We start from the raw sequence: 20411 nt of genomic DNA on the forward strand, positions 1-20411 counted from the left end.
CTTCAGTCCATCTGCTTGCACGGTTGTGACACGGCCTCACTCCATCAAATCAATTACCAAAACAATTTGAGGTTTTGACTGCAGGCACTGCAATCAGATTTCTTGTTTCGTTCCAAAGCAAGACGTTTGACAGCTGAAAAAAATGAAAACAAACTGATCTTGCAACTAACTAAATAACCACACTCCTGCAACGTGATTGTGAACATGAAAGTTAGGCATCAAGACAGTTAGTATTAAAGGTAAGATGAGTCATTTGCTCACACAACTCTGTATGCTATTGAGAAAGAACCTCAATTGATTTCAGATGCAAAATTAGAATTGATGCATGCAGCATTTTCAAGCTGCTTCATTTGTTTAGTGATTAATAAACTGCCATTGCTCTTTATTCGTCTGTTTTGCAGATCTTCCACCGATGGCGTTCTTTTTACACAGTTAGCACATTGCCATCTGGTGTGTGGACGGAACACATGCACAGAACCCAGGTCCTTCGGCCCAATCAGAAATTTCAACACGCTTCAAGCTTATTGTGTTGCTCTTGTCCAGCTGAAGTGTTTATATTACGTAGCCTGTTGCATCTGGAGAGCCTGTTTCGTGAGAGGGCAGCATTACCGCGATTACAGAGAGAGAAAAAAAAAAAAAAAAAGTTTTGATGGAAAAACACGGCCATGACTTGCGCTTCTTGAGACAGACAGTCTGTTTCATCCCCTGTCAAAGTCCAACAGGTTTTTATTTCATTCTATTCTCTGCTGTTCTATAGTACATTCCTGTCAGATGATGTATTCTAGTTCATGCCAGAGAATGGAGCTCTGTGCTGTCCACTGGTCCATTTCTCTTAAGCAAAGGAAGTTTTTTTTTTTTTTTTTTTCTTACTAAAACATGAACGAGGGCTTTTGTATTTTGGTGGGTGGGTTTTCCTTTTCTATCGTGCTTTGACAAAGTTTTTATTATACTTTATGGTGCAAGCCATAACCACATGTGAGCTACAGCTTCTTCAAGTAGAGTTCAGCCTGAATCCATTCACAGCCAAACACAGAGGCAGGAACCAGGCTGCTGCCGTACGAGACATGCATTTAACTTCCTCCACACTGACGTGTTTATAATACCTGACCTGGAAACTGCAGGGTGTGTGTGTCCATGTGCGTGCGTATGTGTGTGTGTGTGTGTGTGAGAGAGAGAGAGAGAGGGAGAGAGGGAGTGAGAGAGAGATGGAGGGAGGTCTGGACAAACCACAGACACTACAGCTCTGCTGGTAAGTGTGAAACGGACACAAGGCAGGAGAACCTCCATCAGTCTCACACACACACACACACACACACACACACCTTTTTGTTTATACTGAGGCAGAGGAGCAGCAGAAAAAACCAAGAACTCAAAGGAGGGGAGGACTGCGGGGGAAATGAGAGGGAGAGGGGCGAGTGAGGAGTGAGAGAGGGAAACGGTGGATGATAAAAAGAATGAAAGAAGCGTGGCGTGAGGAGAAAAGGGAGGCGACTTTTTTTGGAAAGGTTGAAACTATTTTCCACTCAGTAAGTTTCCAAGATTCGCTCAGCTACGCCAGTCCATCACTTGCTTGGCAACTGTATGTGTATGTGTGTGTGTGTGTGTGCGAGTGTGTGTGTGTGAGTGTGTGTGCGTGCAAGTGGGGGTGCACGTGTTCTTTCGAAGTGAGAACAGCAGTAACTGACATATAACCCAAGGGCTGCCTTTCTTATTTCAGTATGTTATTTAAGAGAGTGATGATAAATATAAAGAACCTATAAATATACAAACCTCTGGTCTACTGAGTATTTGGAGTATGAATTTTTGAAATTTGTAAAAAGTTGCTCAACACTGTCATTGTGACCTACTGTGTATAACATCATGATGAATAATTAATAGCATACAACATTTAACTCATACTTTGATGACCGGCTTCTTCCACGTCGACTTCAACTCTTAGACTACACAGAATAAAAAAAAAAAAAAAAAAAGCATGCATATGTATTTACACAAACATGCACATGAGCTACTTAGGTAAACAAAAGAAATCAAAGTTCAAGAGTCTGGCAGGTAATAAAGAGGGTTACAAGTGAGACCAAGACAAAGAAAGAAAGAAAAAAGTGAGAGGCAGAAAAGCAGAGAGATAGATACAGACAGTCAAAGAGAGAGAGAGAGAGAGAGAGAGAGAGTCTTGAGAGTCAGCTGGTGCCCTATCATGTTAAGACTGCTCTGAGTTTAGCAGGGGATTAGGTCTGCAGAGTGGGCAACTCCTATACCACTTAAAGCCAGACCAGGGATTAGCTTCCACCCAGACTTCCCTCATGGCCTTGGGACTACACGGCCGGAGCTGAGGGAGGGGAGACCCGCTGAGGCTGGAGATGGGAACTGGGGTTTGGTCGCAGGCTAATGATGATGAGTGAATCTGGAGGTGGAGGACAGGACGAGGGCTGATGGGGTGGAAACAGAAGGGCGGTGGTGGTGGAGATTGGATTTGTTTGGACTGTGAAGGCTTGAGATGAAGCTTGGCTGTTGGGGCTGAGCGGCTGGATGTAAACAAGTGGATCTCCACACACTAAACCATCTCTTACCATAAAGTAAACTCACCAAGCACAGAGCCACACTGTCCATTGTTTATTCATTAAGCATTAATATAGAAATCCCACTTGATTTTCCCAAATCAAGTGTACAAGTGTCCTATGTTAGAACTGTGTTAGAATATCATCATCTTGAAAATCAAGGGATTTTGATTAGGTTATATGTTGTGAAATCTTAAGTACCCCTGCATTCTTTGCAAAATGGTTTGTTGCAATGTAAAATGTGAGTAAATGGTAGTGAATTGGCCAAACACTCAAAATCACTGGTATGATCCATTAAGGAGCAACGCAACACTAAATCATGAAAGGCAGAAAACTGATGCATGAAGGCTCTGTGCCAAAACACGTAATCCTTTTTCTAGCGTGATGTGAGCCAAATAAACAGATGAAATGTGAGTATTTTGTCTTACTTGACTTAAAAAATTGAGATGTGCTACCTTCTCACATGTCTTGAATATTATTCACAGTATTTTTTTTTTTTTTTAAATAAGAAAACAATTACAAAAGACCTGACAAGACATTTTAAAAACAAATGTAGGAAAAGGGGGAAATTTAGACCGTTTTGGATATTACATCTATCACGCAGTCAGACTATTTTAATTTGCCAGCTAAAAAAATAAATAAAATGCTCACCACCTTTCCCCCTCTACCTGATGCTGTTCCAAGCACAATCCGAGCCACAGAGAGAGAGCGCTAGAATTGCACTGACCTCATTTGCATAACAGGTATTGGTAAATCAGTCACAGAACTTGAGACAGCTGCCTGCTGTCTCCCGTCAGCTTTTGATATTCTTTTGGCTCCCCGCTCCTCTTATTAGATCTGTGGCAGAGAGTCAGGAACCACAGCCAAAATGGGAGGATTATTGGGTTGGACCAAGCTACTGACAGGGACTTGACATAATCATACTATTTCATTCTGTTGCACCTCTGGGAAAGCTGTGGCTCAACAGATGTGTGCGTGTGTGTGTGTCCGTCTATAAGTCTGAGGGAGCAGCAGAGGGGTGGAAGGGAAGTGATAGTGGCTAGTAGCCAGATTCTGTGTCAGCGGCTGACAGGAGGATTTAAGACCGGTGCCTCCAGTAAAAATGAACTCGTGGGTCTGGGCTCCCAGCGGCATCACAGCACTAAGGCTGCATTCACGCACAGTAAATGGGCTGATTTTTAACTCTTCATTGCAAAGAGCTTTTTCATATCTGTCTGACAAGAAAAAACAGCATGACCAGCTTACTGCTTTATCAGCAACTGCAAACAGATCATAAACATGACATTAGTTGTGTCCATGTAAATGCTGCCTAAAGGTATATATGTTCTAATTGCCTATAAAACAGTCTTTGTACAAGTTTTTTTTTTTTTTTTTTTTTTTTTTTTTTTTACAACTGGGGCCCTGAAATTGGAATAAATTGTCGTAAGAGTGATTTCTCTTTAAAGTTTGCCAGATCTGCTGCGAGCTAATGATGAAGGCAGCAGCAGATGCGCAAACATCAGCATGGATTTTATTAGTGGAGAGAGGAAGGAGCATGATAAAACTCAGAAAGAAGGAAATAGAGACAGAAAAAGCAATAAAGAGGACCAAATGTTTTCATATAGTTGCAATAACAGCCATTACATAACTTCAGATATAACCTACATCTTCGCTTCACTGACTCGCCGCCATCGACTTTTCACTTCACTTTTAGCTCTGCCCTTACTGACACCGAACACTCCCACCACCTTGCTTAAACACATACACACACACTTGCGCAGTGACGCATTCCCACAAAAAAAAAAAAAAAAAAAAAAAAAAAAAAACAACCTCCCTACCAAAAATCGCTGCACACATACACTAGGCTATAAATGCATATTTGTCACACGCCCACAGACTGACGCATTCACACAAACACATGTTAACAACAATTGCGGCACACAAATAGACTCACACAGATACTGCACTTGCAGCCAAGTTTTCCCACCTATCTGTCCATCTTCCCTTCCCTCCATGCATCTCTGCCCTCTGTCTCCATCCCCGGCCCGCACCCCAGCACCACTCCGCTTCTCCATCACCCCGAGCCCTCCAATCACATGCTGAGATCCCCGGACTTCTCAGCCAATAGCTGCCTGGTTGCTATGTCACAGGAATATCTATATCCTATCTATCTATTGTGCATCGTCATTGCGCGATCTTAGAGCAAAATAACTGAATAAATAAATAGATTAAAAGTGTGTTATGTCACACAAATGAAACTGCAGGCAAGAGACAAAGTATGAAAAACAGTAGGTGGAGATGACTACAGGCTGAGAGGGACAGACAGGCACACAAACAGCGAGACTAAGAGAGAGACAGACATGCACATACAAACAGGTAGACAATGAGACAGATAGATGGTGAGAGAGAGAGAAAGAGAGAGAGGGGGAGAAAGAGGGAGAGAGAGATCTCTGCTCTGTTATGTGGTGTGTGTTAATGCACCTTTTCCACGCTGATTGAACAGCACAGGATTGCTCGAAGGGCACATGATTACATCAACCCTCGGTCTGCAGAAGATGTTAAACAACCAGGCTTGTGAGCAGAAAACCACTGGTTTGAATCCTCACAACGGCTGGATGGAGGCTGTCTGATTCAGTCAGGTTTTTTTTTTTTTTTCAGCCAGTTTTCCCCCGGATAATTAAAGGTTTGAAAATACCTGCGACTGAGTTTGTAAAGTGGGCGAGACTCCGATCAGCCCCATTCTGTCGTTCAACGAATTCACGAGCACACTTTTGATTTAGCTCAGTTTGTTAGCACAAGCATTTATCCTGACAGGCACAGGATTGTGAGATCGGTAAAGACTTAACCTGAGACGAACCTGTTATCCTCACGAGCAAGACTGATCTGTGTCACAGACATATGAATCACCCGGACCGAGGAGGAGCTGACTGCTTCTTTGCTACACAGTTGTTTCACGCTGTAACACAAAAGCAACGGTAAACATGGCAAAACCTCTGCAGCAAAGTCTGCAAAAGTTCATGCCCCATTATGTGTTCTACTTGTTTTCTTTGTGTCATTTTTTTTTTATATTATGCTAATGTCACACCTTGTTGCGTTCACTATATTCAAGTGCAATTTGTATTTACAATGTCTAAGAGTAAAGAAAAAATAAACACCACAGGGAACAGTGAAATGATACAAGAAAAAATAAGCCAGAGAGGAGAAAAAAAGAATTGAAAAGAACTTTACCCAGAGGGAGGAGGGCGACTCAAAGACACTAACAAAGCCAAACAAAGTGTGACACACACAGACAAGGCCGATATGCGGTTTATTCTGTGTCTTCATTTCCGCTCAGCACTGCAGCACTGAGCTCATCGAGTCTTGCAGCTCGTTTCCTTTCTTTCTGCCTCCCTCACTGTCTGCCTCTCTCGTTCCCTCTCTCCCAGAGTTCAGCGCTCAGTGGGGGGCTACAGGTGTCCGCCCCATGACCCCATTTCACCATTGCAGTGTGTTGAGGGATGAAACATGGCGTCATGGAGGGATTTCTCCCTCTGATGTTTTTTTCATGATGCACCACCCGCCCAAATCATTCGCTCACTTTCTCTCAGCATGAGACAAGATGAAAAAAAGGAGGTGGGGGTGTTTTGGCTGTGTCTCGCTGAAGGTGAGGGTTTTTGCTTTAAAAAGCTCGGTGAGAAGCACCAGGCGCCACAGGAGGAGCCAGCACCAGAAACAAGGGGGTGTGGGTTGGGGGGCTTGAGTGATTTGGGGTCATTAACTTGAAATCAAGGCTGGTGGTATACTAGCAAAAGAGGGCTTATACTGAGTATGAGTGGAAAATCCCAAGCCAGCGCGCCTGCCTGTGCACTCTGCTCTCTTCACTGTAGCCTGAAGTGTCATACGTGTCTGACAGTCAGTGAAACTGGTTGGAGCTCAGGCAAAATACTTTCAAAGGAGCGCAACAGTTGAGTTTGAGGAGTAAAAATCTGATTCACTAGCAAAATCTACTCATCATGAGGAATTTATTTTGAACTACTATGTATTAACTATGCAAGGATGACTTACAATTAGTAATGAGAACGTGAAAGGATGACTCTACAGAAGTCTGTCTGATTTCTAAGACAAAAGGAAGCATTCAGATGAACACTGATGGTAGGCAGGTACAAGAATCCAAAAATGGACTGAACTGGAAAAGGAAATGATTCTGCACATTGCCGTAAAAAGGTTATGGACAGACGTTTCCTCAAGAAAGAGGGTGCTTGTGAAAAAAATATCCCAACAAAGAGAAAACAAGCAGGCGTCCAGAGTTTTCCTCAGTGAAACGATGCTTCTGCAGAAGCCATGGCTCTGTCTGATTTTGATATAAGATGTCAAAATCAGACAGCCAAACTGGAACAATATCTAGAACAACATGAAATTAAACAATGTATCTGTGTACAGCAAATTAGAAATCACTGTATTCACTGAAGATAAAACTGAATGCAAGGCAAATGGTGCGAAAAAGCAGTGGTTTCTTGTAGTTCATTCCATGTAAAACCCAGTATAATCATGAATTCCCATGGGAGAAATGACTGGGGCAATGTACCTCTGGAGCCAGAAAGGACTTAGCCGTGCCATGTGACTGTTGTACTCTATATCCTGATGAAGAGCCTGGTTAAATGTATACTGGATGAAGTTGCAGTCATTGTGGCTCACAGCAAAAGCGACCAGAGGCAGTCGAGTGTGTCGGCGCCAAAACTGCAAATGAGCTGATCTCCCCTGAAACCAGAGTGAGCTCCCTATCTACACGAAAGATGTTTTTTTTTTTCTCTATTTTTTCTTTATAAAAGCTAAGCCACTGCACAGACAGAAGTTCAGGGGGTGAGAATGAATCAAATAAGAGTAACATGACGGACAGAGAGAGATGCGGGATAAGAGACAAAGACAAAGAGTATGAAACTGATATCAATTGTGAGAACATGGCCACTTGATGAACATGTGAAAGAAAAAGAGAGGTGATGTAACACACTGCAGTCTTCTACCTCTATTCACCTGTTTGTCAATTTGGGTTTCATGCATTGTCTTGGTCGCTGGCTACTTTAAGACAATTTCGATTGCGCATAAACGCCCAGCCAGGAGCCCATTGGTTCAACTCGCTAAAGGTAGTCCCTCTCTTCCGATTTCATTCAGCTCACAGCAGCGTTGGCAAGGCGATACACACAATGGCTCGCATCTGGTCCATTGTGCCTTAATGGTCTCACCATTTTTCTCTTGCATGTCGCTGACAAACAAAGGCAGTTCTGTTGTGCTTGTGTCTGGATGTGAGCCCCCCTCCGTGATTATATCGTCGAAATACCCAAACCACACGCCGTAAATTGCACGCCGTGTAAAAAAAAAAACTTCATTACCGCCTTTCCAAGTCATTGCATGGTTTTTACTGTTAATTAAAATTCCATTTACGGGCCCCGGCTAGAGAGAAAATTCTGCTGTTTCAGCCGTTTGGGACACATAATGGATGCTTTATGAATTGTCAGAGAAATAAAAAAAAAAAAAGACTTTAAAGACAGTCGGGACAGCATCCAAAAACGGATGCCATTGTGAAATTTAAACAAGGTCTGGCTCTTGCGCTACAGCATGGTTTGTGAGGCAGGTTCATATACCGTTGGCAACAATTTAGAGTCCCATATTTCACAATAAAGACTCTCTCCCCCTCTCCCTGTCTTTCTCTCTCATGCATTAACAACACATTAAGGCCAGATCAAAAGCAGGGTTCTGAGAAACCTTGAGTCACAAGGGCCAAGCAAAATCAATGAATGGGGAATCGATTAAAAAGGCCATTCGACCCCCATCAGATGCATGGCTGGCTCCCGTGCCAGCTTTACAAGGCCTGGGGCAAAGCTCTGGGACGATATTCTCCCTTATTCATGAAACCATAAACACACTAGACATGGGATGAATGTCTCATTTGTAGCTAATGTACATGTCTGCTGCTCTACGTGTAAGCCACCGCTGATTCGCATGGTCAGGTTTATCAGTGTGTTTCAATGTGTGTGTGTGTGTGTATTTGTGTGTTTCAGTGTGTGCACACCCCCATAAAGGGTCTCGCTTTCTCGATGCTGGCTTGATTGCCAAAGCCCAGAGCCTGGGTCTACTTCTGCAGTGTATTTTTTCATGCCTCAGTGACATTAAGGCTCATGTGTTTCCATTTAAAATATAGTTGCTGCATGGGCCTGAATGTGTGATTGTGCTGCAGCCGAATAATTAGACTGAGGTGACAGAGAAGCAATACAGTACATAGAGCAGCAATAACACACACTCATAAAGATGTGGTTTGGGCTGAGCTTAGCCACCAGGCCCAGGTCTTTAACCCTTTATTCACCACCGTGTGATATTATACACAGCGTCATGATCAGAAATGGTGTAGGAGAATTTTAGAGCATGCCAAATCTGCACACAGGCAAGTGGAATTACTTTGCTCATCCAATTTCAATTTGCTCTTGTACTGCAGGATATTCCAAATTAACTCCCCTGGGGGGTGGGGCAACACTGCAGCAGCATGTAAAAGTGTGACTGACAGCTGCATTATTACCATCCCGGCTTTTGTTCCTCCAGCATTGTTGTGAGGCTCCATTCAAACACAGTCACTGCAACTTATACATGCTTTGCTCTCAGCATGTTGCATAATAACAGAGTTAGTTTACAGGTTACAGGTTTTTAAAGAGTCTTGCCAATGCAAACACCATTTATGAGCTTAGGGTTTTTTGGGCCAGGGCCAGGTTGTAACCAAGAATGCTTTGAAATTTACCTAAAAAGATCTTTAAAGGATGTTTTCATTACCCAAACACAGCAAAAGCACCGTAAAGATATTAGATCAGGCAGGAGCCATTAATCCTTTATACTATGAAATATATGAAGACACAAGCTATACTGCAGACACTGATCACTGAACAAATTCACGGACCATCGCATCTAATTTCAAATTATGTCTTACAAATGTTTTTGTCCATAGCAATAACTTTTAGGCAAGGGCCTAAGGATAACCATGTCAGTCCATCCTGGTGTCCATCCCTACATGTGTCTGTATTTCTAACACTTTAACCCGAAGCAACATGTCTTAAAATCTACTGGGTGGATTGCCAAACAGATTCATGCTCCCCAGGGAATGAACCCTGTCAATTTTGGTGACCTCAGGACCTTTTCTCTAGCTTCAATAAGACATCTTTTTTTTCTCCTTTGGCCAAAATGTCAAATTTAATATTTCAAAATCTATTGGGAAGATGTCCGTGACATTTGGTGAGCTAAAATTTAACAAGCTAAAATTAAATAACCCTCCCGAGGTTCCCTCTCACAAGAAACAGCAGCAATTCTTCAGTTTGCATTCTCGTGCTTTCTTGTGTCCTTCATGTTGTGTTTGACATAATAGCTAATGGCCAAAGCACAATTCCACAACAAAAGGATGTGAGGACGGCTGAAGATCCCAGGAGTTTACTTGCCGTCAGAGAAAGCATCAAGTGGTGACTTCATGGAGTAGAACAAATAGAAAACCCCAAGATTCATCGCAAGAATGACGCAAGCAGAGCAATAATCTATAGTACAGGGCCGGTTGAAACATGAGAAAATGAGCAGCTGTGCATCTTAATTGTCAGTCCATCTCAAACTGTAAACAAAGTGTTTTTGTCCTCACTTCCATGAAAAGTTTGTTCTGACCAAGATTTGGAACTTGGAAGAACTTTCTCCAAAAGGACAAAAGTATTGACTTCGACCACAGTTTTGAAATTTGATGTGGTAGTGTTTCCCAAGTGCTGGTTATCTGACCATAACTGACTCCTATCCAGTCTGTAACAGGTATATGTTTATAGACACTAACATGATGCTTTTTGGTAGTTAGTTGTGTAAAATTGTCCAGACTCAGATATACAGTGTACAGCATTACCCTGATGGCCAGTTTGTTTCAACTTGTATTTTCTAAAACAGCCGAGTTGAGATGCCATGTCAACAACTGATGGAAAAAGTGATGCACTGTATATTATTATAATAGCTTATATCTTAACATTTTATGAACATTTTGGCACATCATTGGCTTGTGAAAAGTACTTATCTATGTATTGGCCTAAGTTATGGACTTTGGATCTAAGCAGCATTTTGTACTTGGAAAACGAAACTGTTTTGGACTCACCTGATTGCTCTTCCATTACAAAAGCAGCTGCTGGAGTTGAACTTCTTACATCAAGACTTCCCAGAAATCCACCTTTAAAAGAGAATTCAAGTTTAAACTGATGGAACGCTTAACAGGTGAATACACGCCCAAGGTTTTTCAGAGAATTTAAGTTTTGTTAAGCTTAAGAGTGGGTACTGAAAAAGGAGTCAGAACACTGCGCTTAGAAAAATATGAATTAAATGTAGCGAGATATTTATACAAGGCCAGTTAAGCAACAAAATATGTATTTTCCAGTGGTTTATGAATTACATTTTCATTGTTCACCACTGAACAGCTTAAAGTCACGTGTTTTTATTACTATCAGTAGTATTTGTAGTCGCTGCCGTCATAATAGTTGTAGTGATATTTATAATAATCTGGAGCTGAAAAGAGAGTATGACAAAGATCCATGGAGGTCATTAATAACTGTGTCATTAACAGTAGCAGTGACATTAATATTGACCTGATCTCAACCTCCTCTACTTCACGCTGCAGACGTGGCAATTGTGTGCGCTAATCAAAACTGTGACAAGGCGAGAGGCGCAGTTCACATGCAGGTCAGCGCTGCAGCGTGAGAGGAAGCACAAACAAACAAGCACAAACAACGAGTCAGAGCGCCACTCATACGTGCTGCTGTATTCTAACCAGCTGCTGGAGTAAAGAGGCCTTTTGCTATTTCATTATGTTTCTACCGCAGCTATAAATAGCACAGCTGGTGAGCTAAATCCAGAGAGACTGTGGGAGTGTGAAGTGGCTGATTAGAGCAGACTACCTTTTACACCCCAGAGGGGCTGTCCCTACAACTGCCTGACTAGAACTCAGGGTCCTCTCAGATGATTTTACAAGAACCCCAGAGTAACCCTCATTATCTGGGAGCCCTGACAGAAAGAAGATCCACATGCACTGACAGACAAAAAATTGCATTGCCTCAACCGCCACCATTAGCATCATCACTGCCACTGTCTGTTTATAACACAACGTAGCCCAGCTGTCATATATTCTGAGGAGGCACCAAAACATCAATACTGAGAGCGAAATGTTTTGCAGCAAGTGGTGCGTCATGGAGTGCTTTTTTTTCCCCCTCTCTCTCTTTTCTCTGTCTTCTCATAGGCAGACATGTCTTATAGAGGGAAGGGGTGAGCGCTGGGTCACGACGTCTAGCATTTTTCACACTCTTCATGCATCCTGAATGCAGTCCTAATCAGCGTCTAGGCCTGTTGAGCGGAGGGGGTTGGGGTGTGTGTCGAGGGGTTAGCCAGCGGGCCAGTGACAGCCGCTTGCTTCAGAGAGCCCACAGGCTCCGGTCATCTGTCTGGGAACGGTTTCTTATCAAAGAGCAAGCCCTTCACGTCTCAATCCATCCGCCTGGCACTGGCTCCAGCCGTGGCAGCACTTGAGTTTTAATTATCTCCTGTGAGACCGCAGAAGCCATGCAACCGGCTCATTAGGTATGGCAGCAGGGACTCACAACAACCCAGAGTAACCCCTGCCCTCCTCTCCTCTCTGTCACTTGTTTCTCACGCATCCTTCTCTCTCTCTCCATTTCTTCTGCTCTCTGTCTCTGTCACATGCTCACGGTCACACTCTCTAACTCTCCTCCTTCCTCTCCTGCTCTATTCTCCCTTTTTCCTCTTTTGCTCTCGCTTGCATTCTCCCCCAATTTCGCTCTGTGGCTTGCACTCATTTCCTTCCTCTCTCTCTCTCCCTCTATTGTTATCTCGATCCCCCCCCCCCCCCCCCCCCCCCGTACCTCCTCATCTTCTCCATCTCTCTGTAAAAAATCAGTTATTCTCACAATTTGACAAATTCAGGAGTCAAACTCCGGTCACCACTTCCACGGCTGCTTTTGGTTTCTGCAGGGGCTGGGGAGTGCTGTGAGAACGAATCTGATCTGCTGCGTTTCATTTCATCTCTCCACACACAGAGAAAATTCTGACATGAGGCAAGAAGAAAAAAAAAAAAAAAAACATGTTTCTTGGTGGATGCTGTGAACGCGGGTTCATTGCGAGGCCACAGAGATAACGAGAGGAGAGAGAGAGGGAAACTTGTTGACAAGTAGCTCTCTCTACCTCCCCCCCTCTCTCACTCACTTTCCTTCTGATCCTCTCTGCTCTGAAGTCTGGGTAAAGTCCAATGGGGTGAGTGAGAAGTAGCAATTACTGGGGAATGATTGCTACCTGTTGTTGTCGTCAATGATTCACCATAAAATACAATTTCTAAGGTTATTAAATAGGCCTTCCCATCTGAGATGCAGTTTATTGTTAAATCTGGTGGAGCCAATCAATGCAGAGCGCCCGGGGCTCTCTCTCCATCATTTAATTACTCCTCTGTCAATCAATGGAAAACACATTTTTAGGAAAGCCAATCAATATGGAGAGGTGACTTAACTGACAACAGTGGAGGCATTGTAACCTGACTGACAGACACGCACACAGAAAGTCAGTCAGACATGCACGCAACACACACGCGCGCATGCAGACACACACACGCACACGCGCGGCTATAAGGAGGCCGCTTGCATTATTGATCGCCATCGAACCTAATGTGCCTTGGTAGGGCCGCGTTAACAGCCGCAGCTCTTTTCTAGTTTATTTAATGTTTTTATTTGCAGGAAGCCATTCCCAATCCACCTTCAGCAAACAGCAAAGGACTCATGTGCGCAAGTCACACACAGCTGAAGATATAATTGCACGCAAAAGAAAAACACCCATTAATTAACACACATGCACACATCAATATCCACACTCTAACTGCCATACGATAACACCACTCATCCGCTCGACAAAAGCATTTTACTGAAGATTATACTGTAATTTAAGCAAAATACATGGACAAACCACGAAAATGGCATTGAAAATAACAAGAGGATGGAAACTGTGTTGTGTTTCAGTATTTAGCTAATTCGTAATAAATGTCTTTCAGAGCTCTTTCAAAGCAATCAGAAGTGTATCGCCTGCATATTGTGTATTATCTAGTTTGCTGCCCTGAGACAAACCTTGAAAGAGGCCACAGTTTTTTCGCAAAGGTTTATTCTAGTGAACTGAAACTTCACCACAACTAAAATTAAGCATGAATGTACATTTTAGTTCATCTTTTATTTTTTATTTTTTGTAAAACTACTGAAAAGAAAGAAAAAAAAGGAATCCAAAGCCACATGATTTCTTGTCTGTTTCAAAGCCACTCTTCTGACGGTAACATGGATAACATTCTCCTGTAATGAATGGGCTTAAATCAATAAGAAATGCATTCATACAGAACATGCTCATGCAAGAGAAATATGCCATAATTTCTCAAGTGCAAAATTCCACGGTAGCATGCCCACTTACTAATATAATATCAAAACAATAACTTCACAAAGTTTCACTTCACGAGTTCACAAAGCTTCACAAGTTTGAAATAACCTTGGTTCTTACTATCTTCAGATCACACCTGTACTATTTACACATCACATGATGCGGGTGAGGAAAACGGGAAGATTCAGTCTCATCATTTGTCTTACTCAAGAACATATTTGAGTGACACGCTTAACTCTTAGTCAATCTCAGAGCCATTGCAAGGAAATTAACTCAGGGGTTATGTGAGGGGTAATTGTGGAGATTAAAATCTTCGCAATTACTCCCTCTCTCTCTCTTCTAGCAAACACAAATGAGAGGGTGAGAGAGTCAGATGGTGTTTGTGAACGAGTGAACGAGTCAGTCTTGCTATCTCCTGCCGCAGCAGCAACAGCAGACAAAAAGAAGCAGGTTGGGGTCAGCTGTTCGTCAAAAAACACGACTCAGAAACACCGCAATTAAACTCATTTCAATTCATTAAACTGGCACCAACTGTAGAGATTGAGGGGAAGAAAAAAAGGTAGGATGAAATGAGAGAAAGGTTAAGATAATGAAACAAAATCTCTTTGACACGCAACATCTTTCCCATGCACGCACATACACACACACACACTCTCACAGGGAGTTGACCCTGGGGATCATCCATCATAGGTTGGAAATATGAAGAGGGTGTCTGTGGCAGAGATTGTAATAGTTCTGCAATGTGCTGTAACCATTATGAAAGGCCTAGAGTAATTGACCTCTGCTTGGCAATTGATCCGATGATGACAGATAGGATGGAGCGCAGACAGAATGGCATGACCCCATCCCAGCGAGCTGCACGTGTGTGTGTGCGCGTGTGTATGTGTGCATGCGCCGAAGGTAATTTAATCTGCTCTCATATTGTTGTTACTGTCTGATCAGTTGAAGGGCAAGTGGACTTGGGTGGAGTCTCTCTCCCTTCTCTTCTTTATTTCCCCCTCCATCTCTTCATCTCACAGTCTATTTGTGTCTATCTCAACGTGAGCGAATGAGGTGAGCGCTACCGTTCCAGCGCTGACCTGAGAGCGCCGTCTGCGTTTTCTCACCGTGTATAAACATCCTCCTGCGGTTCATTCAGAATACACGCACACACACACACACACACGCAGCCGGAGTCGGAGTGCGGCTCTGTCTCGATGACACACCACAGGCAGACGAGACTTTTGGAGAGAACGACAGAGGTGCTCTATTCAGTGGTTTACATTCGCAAATAAAGGAAACTCTACACGTCAGTGTGTGTGTAAGAGAGATGATCAGCATGGCCCCCGTGCAGCAGAGCATGGCACATGAAAGCACAGCCAGACATTAAACAATGAGTCATCGCCATCTTCTCCAGGTATGTTTAAACTCCTTAACCATCTCCACTTTGCAGACTATTAGTTCCATTATAAATATTGAGCATCAAAGTATTCATTAGCCTACATCTGGAGGTGCTGAACATAACACAGTCGTTACAGAGGTGAGGAGGGAGAGAAAGCATCGGAGAGAGAAAGAGAGAAAAGCAGCGTGTTGTTTGAACAGCTGAATAGCCAACAATGAGATATCATCTGTTGAAGAAATATGAGGCAACCTGTTGGCTTGCATCGGATGGGACAAAGGCACAAAAACTCAAACTTCATAATTCTTTCAGTGAACAGCTTATTTTGGCCCAACACGCGGGAGCTTGTCAAAGTACGGAGGCTTTGCTGAAGTATTCTGGAAATCCCTGGCGGCCATGTTGGGAGACAGTCCCAGCACTACAAATAACACTGTCTTCTTCTGTTGCGTGGTTGGCTGCTCCAGGAAATATGACAAAGAAATGATTTTGTAGACTTCCAAAATTTGTTGCACATCGAGGAACAAAAACAAAGCTATTAGAAAAATGAAGACAACTATGGCAAGCCTCAAACAACAGTGCACAGCAGTGCAGAGCCTGCTCCAGTCATTTCATATCTGGTGAATAATTCTGACAAGGTTTCCAAATATAAGCCTGTCCAAAGAGTCCCAAAGAAATCCCACTGACCTTTATACGAAGAAGTTTCTGAATAATTGCTAGCACACGCAAGATCCAATACTACTTTTTTTGTGTGTAACTCAAAGGATTTGTTTATACAGCTGAAGACTTGCCGGGTGTGCATTGCCTAACTTAGCCAGCTGCAAATATCAATATGTAAGCTAATGCATTACTGTAACAGGTATAAAAATTTTTACTATATTGTTTAACACTAATGAGATAACAAGCGAATAGGCTATGAAGAGTAAATATCTCTGATGGATGACACTTGTTGAAAACTGCTTGAAGAGAACAGGCTAGCAGGAGCACACGCCTGTTCTCAATACTTAAGAAATAACTTCACCAACAGGCCAGTCTTCCAAAAGTTTGGTGTATTTTTTAAGATACTTGGTGTGTGTTCTCTCTTCCCCGGCAGCTCTGCATTATCTCATCCTGCAAACCTTATCTATGCTCTGCTTTGCCAAACTACTCCCTCAATGCCGTGTAACCCTGACAGATTTGACTGTTGTCTGTCCTGTTCTCTTTATATTTTGCAGTGAGTGCAGACACAGACTCCAATTCACTTGCTGGTAAAAAGAAAAGAGACACAATTCCGCCCAAGGCCGCTCCAGCCTCATCTCAAGTCTCTGCTCGGTGCTGTTCCCCCCCCTCTTTAAAACATTCACGCTCATTCTTACCACCTGCCAAGCCTCAGAGCCGGTGTCGAGAAACTTCACCAGAATATTTCATCAGAGCTCAGAAATAATTGCGGAGAGGAACCCAAGGATAGCGAACTCAACAACGCGGCATATTCTCAAAAAAGGGAAACTCGGCTTCATCACTTTGTCATCTTTTGGTACCATCACACAGCGTGCCACTCAAAACTTTAAGCATTTTAATGATTTGCATTCAGTCAGTATGACAAAGTTGTGATTGGTTTCGAGAAACAAGGAGCTTAAGAAACTATCAAATGTGTTTCTCTGAGAGGGAAATATTACCTTAAATCCATTTTTCTCCCTTTCTATCTACCCTGTATGGAACTAATACCAATTGTGGGCCTTCCTCATTTTATGACATGAGTAATAAGTTGCCTGTTTTAGTACGCCTGGGTCTCAGGGTGAAAGATTTGAAATCTTACTTCGCTCCGTGGCTGAAAAAGATGAAGAACTCCGGCCCTACATCACCAACAGCCGCACTTTCTCATACTTTTTTTTAATATAGTTATTTCATAAGTAGTTTTACCATACACTTCAAAATCAAAATTATAGATATTACCAAAGTTGATTCATTCTTTGAAGGTTTCAGCATGAATAAGTTGGATACACTTGACAGGTAGTCCTTGGAGAAACCAATTACTCTGAATTCATTATGGGCAGAAAAGAAAATTATCTGGAATATTTCATTACAAACTGAGAAACTGCTGCTCCGAGGGACATGAGACACTAAGCCGGCAATCTGCGGAACAAATACAGCCATACAATGTTTTTTTTTTTTTTTTTTTCCCTAAACAAAAAACTTATTGAGTGAGTGAGATCTTATTATTTGACAATGACACTCACTGCAGGTTTCATGCTCGTATTCATTAAATTGTTAACGGAGGTTCAGGCTGTGGAGCGAGACGCTTCTCGTGGAGTATTTCATCTGGGAGGCGGGTTCTTCGAGGACACGGAGAGCTATCGGACATGTTTCTCAGTGAACGCCACTGTCAGCTCATCCTTCATTGTTCAGATCACTCTATAAAAAGGTCAATGGTTCACACGGTGATAAATTGATTATCTGATCGGGGAGCCGATCAGCTGAATGATCGATTCACCAATCCAGAGGCTGGCTAAATTGATTTGTAAGGGAAATTGTCAGGGGAGTTCTCTTCAGTGAAGGTGGCCTTGGTTTAACACTTAGGGCCAACGCTGACTCCCGCAGCAAGCCAAGTCAACAATGACAGAGCAGCAACAGCAAGAAGACGAAAAAGAAGAAGACAAAAAGGAAGACGAAGAGGACAAAAGACACTTCAGGAAAGGTATGCATAACAGGTGAATGAGTCAAATGCATTCACCTGCAAATAAAAAGCGGGTTAAGTTGATCTCCAGTCACTGTTTCCATAACAATAATTTAGCTTTTTTAATTGTTATTTTTAGGTTTTAAGTTATTTCCTATCTCATGATTTTTGTGCAACTTGTATATATGTGCAGTAAGCTGATTTATTCTGGTTTATTCTGCATCCTTGTTAAGGCATTTGTGTCCTCTCCCACAAATCAGTTTTCAATGAAAAAATTATTAGGATAAAATTGATAAAGTGCACTTGTTATTGTTGTGGGAACATCAACACCCTCTGCAAACTGAGGTTTTTATTTTTTATTTTTTATTTTTTTTTAAAGAAATAAGAATGGTACACTGATTACCCCACTGCTGAACAAAAGGCATGAACAATACTGTCCAACTGTTTGAATAGGGAGAGAAGACACAGATTTGTGTGTGTGTGCACATAAACAAGGTTTGATTTAGCATTTCTAAACACACACACACACACACACACACACACACACACACACACACACACACACACACACACAGTGGATGTAGTCAGGTGTGACTAGCATGGTAAAAGGAAGTATTGATTAGTAGATGGTGGTCATTATTGTTGGTAATGTGAGTGCCCTGCTGCTCTGAGCTCTCTGCACACTGCAACCACAGGCTCAGGTTGTTTTGTTTTGTCTTTTCAAATTCACTAAATGGTCAATCTCATGCGCGCACACACACACACACACACACACACACACACACACACACACACACGTGCGTGCATATAAATTCACAGAGCTTGCACAAGTACAAAATATGTCTACATGCAAAATAAGAACAAAGACTCACACATGGCCTGAATATTAATGATGACGCCCTGCATTAAACAGTCGTGAAACGTGATTAAATACACATGCGCACACTCTGTAGATCAACGCGGGTGATTTATGATTCTGAGCGCGGCGTGCACCCATACATGGATCTTAACACTCGTTCACACACACAGTATTACCGCGGCCCTCCTGTGTCCACTCTGCCACCCACACAGTCTCACTTAATAATGATAAATCTCATAAAAAGCCCAGGAATGATGAATAATAGATGCTTGTGCCCATTCCAATAGTTTAAATATATACATATTAACACATGAATAATTAAGGCGTTCATTTCACGGCTGTCTGTTAAATACAGGAAGTAAAAAGAGGGATGGAGGGACTCAGTGCTCCATGTCCTTCCTCTGCTGCCGCTCCTCGGGGAACAAGGAGCGACGTCGGAGTTAAAACAATATTTTACTTTGGTCAGACAGTTTTCATAGCTAATGTTCTTGTTTGGTTGTTGGCTTTGAACCAGCAGCATCGGCTCGACTGTGTGTGAAAGAAACGGAGATATTCACACTGCAGCTGTTAAGTTTTCAACCTGGTCGCCAGAATAAAATGTTGTCATTTGACATTTCTGCAAGCCACCAAGCACGCTGAGTGACGTGTCAATGCTCCTGAACTAAAAATACACTACTCACAAAAAGTTAGGGATATTTGGCTTTTGGGTGAAATTTATGGAAAATGGAAAATGTTCACGCTACAGTGATATTATATCATGAAAGTAGGGCATTTAAGTAGAAGCATACACTGGTGATTTCCTCATCTCAAACAATTTCTTGAAACAAAAGCCAACAACAGTGGTGGGTATACCACAACAAAAAATGTCAGTGTCAATAACTTGTCATGTGCCCTTGAGCATCAATTACAGCTTGACAACGACGTCTCATGCTGTTCACAAGTCGACTTATTGTCTGCTGAGGCATGGCATCCCACTCTTCTTGAAGGGCGGCCCTCAGGACATTGAGGTTCTGGGGTACAGAGCTCCGAGCCTCTACACGGCGACTCAGCTGATCCCATAGGTTTTCTATGGGATGCAGGTCTGGAGAAAGTGCAGGCCACTCCATCTGAGGTACCCCAGTCTCCAGCAGCCATTCCCTAATGATGCGACCTCGATGAGCTGGAGCATCAAACACCTGATGTGAATTTTGCCGTTAAACTCCTTGTTAGAGAACAGCAACTTGTGCAAAAAGTACTGAAACATTGAACAGTTGGACATGTGCATTCAAAAGTTTACAGAAGGTCACATTAAGTTCACCTGGAAAGGTTATAATGCATTTTAGGTTCATCCTGAAATTTCACCCGAAAGCCGAATATCCCTAACTTTTTGTGAGTAGTGTATGTTACATATCAACATTTAGACTCAGTCATGTGATGTCGATCCGCTACATTGGCTTTGTTAACATTTGATGTCAGTTTGTCTGTTGAACTCATGAGCTTCTTTATACTTTTGCCACTTGTGTTTGTTGCTTTTTAAGCCACCAGAACTATGTGGTTAAGGTT

General features: G+C 42.6%; 1 long non-coding RNA gene across 1 annotated transcript in view; it reads right to left on the reverse strand.

Annotated features, from left to right (window-relative positions):
- LOC115357459 (uncharacterized) overlaps positions 1-20411 on the reverse strand; it is a 66798-nt gene that overhangs the window by 36863 nt on the left and 9524 nt on the right. Inside the window, exon 3 of the long non-coding RNA XR_003928112.1 lies at positions 10669-10740. This is a non-coding gene — a long non-coding RNA (uncharacterized LOC115357459). The remainder of the gene's footprint in view (positions 1-10668; positions 10741-20411) is intronic.

The sequence above is a fragment of the Myripristis murdjan genome, chromosome 4, assembly GCF_902150065.1.
Source record: "Myripristis murdjan chromosome 4, fMyrMur1.1, whole genome shotgun sequence".
Classification (NCBI taxonomy): Eukaryota; Metazoa; Chordata; class Actinopteri; order Holocentriformes; family Holocentridae; genus Myripristis; species Myripristis murdjan.